This window comes from Phasianus colchicus, chromosome 36 (assembly GCF_987193195.1).
Source record: "Phasianus colchicus chromosome 36, bPhaCol1.hap1.1, whole genome shotgun sequence".
Classification (NCBI taxonomy): Eukaryota; Metazoa; Chordata; class Aves; order Galliformes; family Phasianidae; genus Phasianus; species Phasianus colchicus.
Window position 1 is genome coordinate 2354495 of NC_143471.1, and position 11457 is coordinate 2365951.

General features: G+C 64.8%; 1 protein-coding gene across 1 annotated transcript in view; it reads right to left on the minus strand.

Annotated features, from left to right (window-relative positions):
• Positions 1-5477, minus strand: part of LOC149913589 (lysine-specific demethylase 6B-like) — a 48297-nt gene extending 42820 nt beyond the window's left edge. The window contains exon 1 of the mRNA XM_090129512.1: positions 5295-5477. The gene's annotated coding sequence lies outside the window, so the exon portion shown is untranslated. The remainder of the gene's footprint in view (positions 1-5294) is intronic.
• Positions 5478-11457: the final 5980 nt, after the last annotated feature.

The following is an 11457-nucleotide window of genomic DNA, read 5'->3' on the forward strand; positions in this document are numbered from 1 at the left end:
TGTGGGGACACGGGGGGACATGGGGACACGGGAGGGGGACATGGGGACACAAAGGGACACAGAGTGACATGGGAGGGGGACATGGGGACATGGGGGGACATGGGGACATGGGAGGGGGACACGGGGGGACACGTGGGGGGACATGGAGGGGGACATGGGGACACGGGAGGGGGACATGGGGGGACACGTGGGGGGACATGGGGACACAAAGGGACACAGAGTGACATGGGAGGGGGACAGGGGGACACGGGGACATGGGGGGACATGGGGACATGGGAAGAGGACACTGGGGACATGGGGATATGGGAGGGGACAGGGGGACACGAGAGGGGACATGGGGGGATATGGGGGGACAGGGGGGGACAGGGGGGGACATGGGGACAATGGGGGACATGGAGGGACATGGGGACATGGGGGCATAGGGGGACAGGGGGTGACATGGGAGGGGGACGTGGGGACATGGGAAGGGGACATGGGGACAAGGGGGGACATGGGGGGACACAGAGTGACATGGGAGGGGGACGTGGGGACACAGGGACATGGAGGAACACAGAAGGACATGGGGGGACATGGGGACACGGGATGGGGACACTGGGGACACGGGGATGTGGGTGGGGACGGGGGGGACACGGGAAAGGGGATAGGGGGACATGGGGACATGGGGACATGAGGGACATGGGGTGACACGGGGACATGGGGACACAGGGTCAAGAGGGGACATGGGGGGACATGGGGACAAGGATGGGGACACTGGGGACATGGGGATGTGGGAGGGGACAGGGAGACGTGAGAGGGGGAATGGGGGGGACATGGGGTGACATGGGGGGACACAAAGTGACATGGGAGGGGGACGTGGGGACACGGGGACATGGGGACACGAGAGGGGACATGGGGGGATGCAGAGTGACATGGGAGGGGGACATGGGGGGTCATGGGGACACGGGAAGGGGACATTGGGGACATGGGGATGTGGGAGGGGACAGGGAGATATGGGAGGGGACATGGGGGGACATGGGGACACGGGAAGGGGACATTGGGGACATGGGGATGTGGGAGGGGACGGGGGGGACACGGGAAAGGGGATGGGGGGACATGGAGGGACATGGTGACAGGGGGGGACATGGGGACATGAGGGGACTTGGGGACAAGAGGGGACTTGGGGGAGGCATAGGGGGACACAGAGTGACATGCGAGGGGGACGTGGGGACACGGGGGGACACGGGGTCAAGAGGGGACATGGGGGGACATGGGGACACATGGGGGGACATGGGGACACGGGGTCAAGAGGGGACATGGGGACATGGGGGGACATGGGAGGGGGGACGTGTGGGGACACGGGGGGACATGGGGACACAGGAAGGGGACATTGGGGACATGGGGATGTGGGAGGGGGAATGGGGGGACATGGGGACGGGGGGACATGGGGACATGGAGGGACATGGGGGGACATGGGGACAAGGGGGGGACATGGGGACAAGGGGGGACACGGGAGGGGGACATGGGAGGGACATGGAGGGACACGGGGGGGCATGGGGGACATGGGGGATATGGGGGGACACAAAGTGACATGGGAGGGGGACATGGAGGGGCATGGGGACATGGGGGGGACACGGGGGGGCATGGGGGGACATGGGGGGACACGGGGACACAGGAAGGGGACATTGGGGACATGGGGACATGGGGGGGACACGGGGGGGCATGGGGGGACATGGGGGGACACGGGGACACAGGAAGGGGACATTGGGGACATGGGGATGTGGGGGGGGGACGGGGGGACATGGGGGGGTATGGGGGGACATGGGGACAAGGGGGGACACGGGGGGACATGGGGACAGGGGGGGCACAAAGTGACATGGAGGGGGACATGGGGACACGGGAGGGGGGACATTGGGGACATGGGGACAGGGGGGGACATGGGGACATGGGGTCAAGAGGGGACACGGGGACACTGGAGGGGGACATGGGGGACACATGGAGGGACATGGGGGGACACGGGGGGACATGGGGTCAAGAGGGGACATGGGGGGACACAGAGTGACATGGGAGGGGGACATGGAGGGGCATGGGGACATGGGGGGACACGGGGGGACACGGGGACACATGGGGACACAGGAAGGGGACATTGGGGACCTGGGGATGTGGGAGGGGGGATGGGGGGACATGGGGGGATATGGGGGGACATGGGGACAAGGGGGGACATGGGGACAGGGGGGGACATGGGGACATGGAGAGGGACATGGGGACACGGGAGGGGGACATTGGGGACATGGGGACAGGGGGGTGACATGGGGACGGGGGGACATGGGGGGGACATGGGGTCAAGAGGGGACACAGGGACATGGGTGGGGACATGGGGGGGACACAGGGGGGCATGGGGGACACATGGAGGGACACGGGGGGACATGGGGTCAAGAGGGGACATGGGGGGACACAGAGTGACATGGGAGGGGGACATGGAGGGGCATGGGGACGTGGGGGGACACGGGGGGACACGGGGGGACATGGGGACACAGGAAGGGGACATTGGGGACCTGGGGATGTGGGAGGGGGGATGGGGGGACATGGGGACAGGGGGGGACATGGGGACAGGGGGGACATGGGGACAAGGGGGGGACATGGGGACAGGGGGACAGGGGGGACATGGGGACACGGGGGGACATGGGGGGACATGGGGACAGGGGGGACATGGGGACAAGGGGGGACATGGGGACATGGGGTCAAGAGGGGACACGGGAGGGGGACATGGGGGGGACATGGGGGGACATGGGGACACATGGGGACACAGGAAGGGGACATTGGGGACCTGGGGATGTGGGAGGGGGGATGGGGGGACATGGAGTGACATGGGGGGACATGGGGACAAGGGGGGGACAGGGGGACATGGAGGCACACGGGGGGACATGGGGACAGGGGGGGCACAAAGTGACATGGAGGGGGACATGGGGACACGGGAGGGGGACACTGGGGACATGGGGACAGGGGGGACAGGGGGACGGGGGGACATGGGGACAAGGGGGGACATGGGGACATGGGGTCAAGAGGGGACACGGGAGGGGGACATGGGGGGGACATGGGGGGACATGGAGGGACAGGGGGGGGCATGGGGGACACATGGGGGGACATGGGGACTTGGGGTCAAGAGGGGACATGGGGGACACAGAGTGACATGGGAGGGGGACATGGAGGGGCATGGGGACATGGGGGGACACGGGGGGACATGGGGACACAGGAAGGGGACATTGGGGACATGGGGATGTGGGAGGGGGGATGGGGGGACATGGGGACAAGGGGGGGACATGGGGACAGGGGGGACACGGGGACAAGGGGGGACATGGGGGGACAGGGGGGACATGGGGACAAGGGGGGACATGGGGACGGGGGGGACATGGGGACACGGGAGGGGGACATTGGGGACACGGGGACAGGGGGGTGACATGGGGACGGGGGGACATGGGGGGGACATGGGGTCAAGAGGGGACACAGGGACATGGGTGGGGACATGGGGGGGACACAGGGGGGCATGGGGGACACATGGAGGGACACGGGGGGACATGGGGTCAAGAGGGGACATGGGGGGACACAGAGTGACATGGGAGGGGGACATGGAGGGGCATGGGGACGTGGGGGGACACGGGGGGACACGGGGGGACATGGGGACACAGGAAGGGGACATTGGGGACCTGGGGATGTGGGAGGGGGGATGGGGGGACATGGGGACAGGGGGGGACATGGGGACATGGAGGGACATGGGGACACGGGAGGGGGACATTGGGGACATGGGGACACAGGGGGACATGGGGACAAGGGGGGACATGGGGACATGGGGTCAAGAGGGGACACGGGGACACGGGAGGGGGACATGGGGGGGACATGGAGGGACACAGGGGGACATGGGGTCAAGAGGGGACATGGGGGGACACAGAGTGACATGGGAGGGGGACATGGAGGGGCATGGGGACACGGGGACACACGGGGGGACACGGGGACACATGGGGACACAGGAAGGGGACATTGGGGACCTGGGGATGTGGGAGGGGGGATGGGGGGACATGGGGACAAGGGGGGGACATGGGGACAGGGGGGGACACGGGGGGACATGGGGACAGGGGGGGCACAAAGTGACATGGAGGGGGACATGGGGACACGGGAGGGGGACATTGGGGACATGGGGACGGGGGGGGGGACGACACAAAAGGGGGGGGGGGGTGACAAGGAAGGGCCACGTGAGGACACAGAGGGGACACAAAGATGGGGACACCCACAGGAAGCGCCGCTGTCACCGGCCCTCAAAGTGCCACCAACGCCCCCCCCAAGTCCCCCCCCCACGAGTGACCCCCCCCCCCCCCCCCACGGGTGTCCCAACCCCCCCCCCCTTTTACCGCACGCCCCCCCCACGTGACCTTCCCCCCCCCCCCCCACGACACCCCCACGACTTTCCCAACCCCCCCCCACGCGTGACGCAACCCCCCCACACACCACGTGACCTCCCCCCCCCCCCACACCCAGTTTGTCACCCAAACCCACGCACAACGAGGGGGGGGGTCACGAATCCCCCCCCCACCCCCACGGCTGACGCATCCACGGGGGGGGGTTTCCCAACTCCGCCCCCCCCCCCCCCCCACTACCCACGGGGGGGGGGGATCACGAACCCCCCCCCCACCCACGAGTGACGCTTTCCCCGCGCGTGTCGCCCCCCCCCCCGCAACCCACGTGACTCCGCCCCCCCCCCCCCCCAACCTCTGGATGTCACGACCCCCCCCCCCACGTGTCTTCCCCCCCTCCCCCCCCCACGCGTGTCACCCACCCACGCGGTTACACCGATTGTGTGCGCGCGTGGGGGGGGGGGGTCACTTCCGGTCTGCCCCCCCCCCTCACCCCCACCCCACCCCAAAACGGAGACCTGTGATTGGCCGCTCCCCTCCCCCACAGGAAGGAAGTTTCCCCCCCCCCCCTTTTACACACAGACTGCGGCCACGCGTGGGGACCCCACGGGTGGGGGGGGGGGGGGTGGAGTTTTTTTTCGGGGGGGGGGGGGGGATTTTTTTTTGTGGGGGGGGGGGGGGGGGGTTAAAACACCGCCTCCCAACGTGCGGCACAACGGGGTGGGGGAGGGGAGGAGGGGGGGGGGGATCCCCACGAGCCGCCCCGCCCCCCCCCCACGGCGTCACGTGATCCCCCCCCCACGCGTGACTCCGCCCCCTCCCCCCCCCCCCTTTCCCTCCACCGCTCCCCTCCCCCCCCCCCTTCTTCCACCCCCCCCCCCGCCGGTCCTCCGGTCCGCTCGCCGCCGTTACCCGCTGGTTTCTTCTCGCTCCCGGCTCAGTCCTTCGGTTCCGGTTCCGGTTAGAGCGGAGCGGCTCCGGTTCCGGTTCCGGCTTCGGTGCCGGTTCCGGTTCCGGCGCCGCTCGCTGAATCCCGGCCCCGCTCGGCCGCGCTCGGAGCGGGCAGCGCGCAGACAAAGGACCGAGCGCCGCCGTCGCCCCGCCCCCGCCGCGCTAAGCCACGCCCACCGCCACGCCCACCGCCCGCCGTGGCCACGCCCACTCCCTCCCATAACCACGCCCGGGTTTTTTTTTTGTTTTTTTTTTTTTCCTTCCCCCCCCCCCCCGACGGCGGCCACGCCCACCGCGGACGTGGCCACGCCCACTGTTCTTCTTGGCCACGCCCACCGCGCCGCCCGCGTGGGGAGGGAATGGGGGGGGATCGGTGGGATGGGGTGGGATGGGATCAATGGGATGGGATGGGATGGGATGGGATGGGATCAGTGGGATCAGTGGGATCAGTGGGATCAGTGGGATGGGATCAATGGGATCAGTGGGATGGGATCAATGGGATGGGATGGGATCAGTGGGATCAGTGGGATGGGATGGGATCGGATGGGATGGGATGGGATCAGTGGAATGGGGTGGGATGGGGTGGGATCGGATGGGATCAATGGGATGGGATGGGATGGGATGGGATGGGATGGGATGGGATCAGTGGGATCAGTGGGATGGGATCAATGGGATCAGTGGGATGGGATGGGATGGGATGGGATGGGATGGGATGGGATGGGATGGGATGGGATGGGATGGGGTGGGGTGGGATGGGATGGGATGGGGTGGGATGGGATGGGGTGGGATCAGTGGAATGGGGTGGGATGGGGTGGGATCGGATGGGATCAATGGGATGGGGTGGGATCGGATGGGATCAATGGGATGGGATGGGATGGGATGGGATCAGTGGGATCAGTGGGATGGGATCAATGGGATCAATGGGATGGGATGGGACAGGGTGGGGTGGGATCAGATGGGATTAGTGGGATGGGATGGGATCGGATGGGATCAGTGGGGTCAGTGGGATGGGATGGATGGGATGGGATCAGTGGGATCAATAGGGTCAGTGGAATCAATGGGATGGGATGGCTTGGATGGGATGGGATGGGCTGGGATCAATGGGATCAATGGGATCAGTGGGATGGGATGGATGGGATGGGATGGGATGGGATGGGATGGGATGGATGCGATGGGATCAGTGGGATCGGTGGGATGGGATGGATGGGATGGGATCAATGGGATCAGTGGGATGGGGTGGGATGGGATGGGATCAGTGGGATCAGTGGGATGGGATGGGATAGGATGAGATGGGATGGGATGGGATGGGATCAGTGGGATCGGTGGGATCAATGGGATGGGATGGGGTGGGATCAATGGGATCAGTGGGATGGGATGGGATGGGGTGGGATCAGTGGGATCAGTGGGATGGGATAGATGGGATGGGATCAGTGGGATGGGATGGGATAGGATGAGATGGGATGGGATCAGTGGGGTCAGTGAGATGGGATCAATGGGATTAGTGGGATCGATGGGATGGGATCACTGGGATCAATGGGATCAGTGGGATGGGATGGGATCACTGGGATCAATGGGATGGGATGGGGTGGGGTGGGGATAGCGGAGGGGGTGACAATGAGGTGACAGAGGGGGTGACAGTGGGGTGACAGTGGGGTGACAGTAGGATGGGACTCGGGGATGCCAGGGGATGACGGGGGGTGACAGCGGGGTGACAACGGGGGGGTGATGGGGGACTGCGTGGGGTGACAGCGGGGTGACAACGGGATGGAACTGAGGGCCAGAAGAGGGGTGACAGCGGGGTGACAGCGGGGGGGGGACAGGGGAGGGGTGACAGTGAGGTGACACTGTGATGGGGCTGGGGGACAAGTGGGGGACAGCAGGGGGGACAATGAGGTGACGGTGGGACAGGACAGGGCGATGAGGGGTGACAGTGGGGGGGACAGGGGTGACAGTGGGGTGACAGTGGGGGGTGGCAGTTGAACGAGGGGGTGACAGCAGGATGGGACAGGAAGATGGGATGGGTGACAGTGGGTGACAGTGGGGTGACAGTGGGATGGGACAGGGGGTGACAGTGGGGTGACAGTGGGGGGGACAGGAGGATGGGACAGGGGGTGACAGTGGGGTGACAGTGGGGGGGACAGGAGGGCGGAGTGGGTGACAGTGGGGTGGCAGTGGGGGGTGACAGGGGAATGAGGGGGTGACAATGAGGTGACAGCAGGATGGGACAGGAAGATGGGATGGGTGACAGGGGGTGACAGTTGGGTGACAGTGGGGGGGACAGGAGGATGGGACAGGGGGTGACAGTGGGGTGACAGTGTGGGGGGGACAGGAGGGCGGAGTGGGTGACAGTGGGGTGACAGTGGGGGGTGACAGGGGAATGAGGGGTGACAATGAGGTGACAGCAGGATGGGGCAGGAGGACGGGATGGGTGACAGTGGGGTGACAGTGGGATGGGACGGGGTGACAGTGGGGTGACAGTGGGGGGCAGCAGAAGGGGGGACAATGAGGTGACAGCAGGGGGTGAATGGGGGGTGACAATGGGTGACAGCGGGGGGGACAGGGGGACAGAAAGGGGGTGACAGTGGGGTGGCAGCAGGACGGGATGGGGGACAATGAGGGTGACAGTGGGGTGACAGTGGGATGGGGACAGCAGGGGGACATTGGAGTGACAATGGGGTGACACAGGGTGGGACAGGGTGGCAGTGGGGTGACACTGGTGACAGCGGAGGGACGGGGTGGGGTGACAGTGAGAGGAGACAGGGTGACATTGGGGTGACAGCAGGGGGACAGCGGGAGGGGACACTGCAGTGACAGTGGGGTGACAGCAAGAGGAGGGGGTGACAATGGGGTGACACAAACAGGGGAAGGTGACATCGGGGTGACGTCGAGGTGACAGTGAGATGGGAATGGGGTGACACTGGGTGACACTGGGACAGGAGGGGGGACACCAGGTGACACGATGGTGACACTGGGTGACACTGGACAGGACAGGAGTGACACTGGTTGACATGATGGTGACACTGGGTGACACTGGGACAGGACAGGGGTGACACTGGGTGACACGATGGTGACACCGGGTGACATGATGGTGACACCAGGTGACACTGGGACAGGACAGGGGTGACACTGGGTGACACTGGGTGACACGATGGTGACACCAGGTGACACTGGACAGGACAGGGATGACATTGGGTGACACCGAGTGGCAGTAAGACAGCAGGGGTGACACTGGGTGACACTGGGACAGGACAGGGGTGACACTGGGTGACACCGGGTGACACTGGGACAGCAGGGGTGACACCAGGTGACACGATGGTGACACCGGGTGACTCTGGGACAGGAGGGGTGATACTGGGTGACATTGGGACTGTAGGGGTGACACCGGGTGACACGATGGTGACACTGCAGTGACACTGGGACAGCAGGGGTGAAACCGGGTGACACGGTGGTGACACCGGGTGACACTGAGACAGTACAGGGGTGACACTGGGTGACACCGGGTGGCTCTGGAACAGCAGGGGTGACACTGGGTGACATGGGGTGACACGATGGTGACACTGGGTGACACTGGACAGGACAGGGGTGACACTGGGTGACACCGGGTGGCAGTAAGACAGCAGGGGTGACACCGGGTGACACGATGGTGACACTGGGTGACACTGGACAGGACAGGGGTGACACTGGGTGACACTGGGTGGCAGTAAGACAGCAGGGGTGACACCGGGTGACACGATGGTGACACTGGGTGGCTCTGGGACAGGAGGGGTGATACTGGGTGACATTGGGTGACACGGTGGTGGCACCGGGTGACACTGGGACAGGAGAGGTGACACCGGGTGACACGATGGTGACACTGCAGTGACATGGGGACAGGAGGGGTGACACCGGGTGACACGATGGTGACACTGGGTGGCTCTGGGACAGGAGGGGTGATACTGGGTGACATTGGGTGACACGGTGGTGGCACCGGGTGACACTGGGACAGGACAGGGGTGACAATGGGTGACACAATGGTGACACTGCAGTGACACTGGGACAGGAGGGGTGACACTGGGTGACACTGGGTGGTACTGGGACAGGACAGGGGTGACACTGGGTGACACTGGGTGACACGATGGTGACACCGGGTGACACTGGGACAGGACAGGGGTGACACTGGGTGACATCGGGTGGCACTGGGACAGGAGGGGTGACACCGGGTGACACGACGGTGACACCGGGTGACACTGGAACCGGACAGGGGGACACCGGAGGTGGCAGTGCGGTGACCCCGGGTGACCCCAGGGCAGGACGGGCAGCGCCGGGTGACGTTTTGGTGACACCGGGTGGCACCGCCCTCACGTGACCCGCGGGAGCCACCCGCAGTCACGTGACCCGAGGGAAGCCACCCGCCCGTCACGTGACCGCCGCCCGGCGTGGGGGAGGGGCGCGCGCTGCTTCCCGCACGTCCGCAATGGCCGGAGACGGCGGCGGCCAATGGGAGAGCTCCTTGCGGGCGACGGCCAATGGGAACGAGCGATCGGCGGAGGGGGGCGGGGCGAAGGCGGGCAACGCCCCCCCCGGCGGAGGGCGGAGCGCGGGATCGCACGTGCGAGAGGGCGGGGCCGAGACGGGCGCGCGCCGAGCCCCGCCCCTACCCCCCCTCCAACCACGACGGCCTCACGTGACCCCGCGCACGTGACCCCGCCCCTCCCTCGCTCCCTCCCCAACAACAGCGCCGAGGCGCGCCCTGATTGGCCGGCGCCGCCGTGACGTGGCGCGCCGCCCGGCGAGCCGTTACCTTGGCAACGGGGAAAGCGGCGCGACGGGAGGGGGCGGGGCCGGGGGGGTGAAGCCACGCCCCCGCTTTTTGTCTTACCACGCCCACAGGGTGGCCGGGAGGGGGCAGAGGTCAGAGGTCACTGCACCACGTGACACGCAGACGGGGTCGCGGCTACAGCGGGGCGCACGCTCACACTCAAACCCTTGCACACTCACACGCCCACTCACACCATTGCACGCTCACTCTCACACAATTGCGCACACACACTCACAGCCTTGCACAATCACACGTTCACACACACCGTTGCACACTCACTCACACGCTCACACTCACACTATTGCACACACATGCTCACTCATGCACACGTTGACATTCACACCATCGCACGCTCACACTCACACTCCCACCCAGTTACACCCTTGCAAACACACACCACTGCACGCTCACACCCACGCTCACACCATTGCACACTCACACACACACAGCATTGCACACGCTCACACTCATATAATTGCACTCACACAGTTGCACACTCACGCTCACACTCTCACCACTGCACTCTCACACATGCTCACACTCACCCCATTGCACACTCATGCTCACACTCACACTTGTGGCTCACCCCATTGCACACTCATGCTCACACTCACATTCACCCCATTGCACACTCACACAATTGCACACTCACACACGCGCCCAACCCATTGCACACTCATGCTTACACTCACACTCAACCCACTGCACACTCACACAATTGCACACTCACACACGCGCTCACCCCATTGCACACTCACGCTTACACTCACACTCAACCCATTGCAAACTCAAACTTACGCTTGCACTACCCCATTGCACACTCTCACACGCTCATACTTACACAATTGCACACTCATACTCACACTCACCCCATTGCACAGGCACGTTTGCACTCACCCCATTGCACGCTCACACTCACCCCATTGCACACTCACACTCACACTCTCCCCATCGCATACTCTCACACTCACACTGACACAATTGCACACTCACACTGACACAGCTACACACTCACTCTCACTGATACAACTGCACACACTCACACACACTGACACAATTGCACACTCACACACACACTGACACAACTGCACACTCACGCACACTGACACAACTGCACACTCACACTGACACAATTACACACTCACACACACTGACACAATTGCACACACTCACACAGACACAATTACACACTCACACACAGACACATTTGCACACTCACACACGGACACAATTGCACACTCACACACACTGACACAATTACACACTCACACACACTTACACAATTGCACACTCACAATGACACATTTGCACACTCACGCACACCGC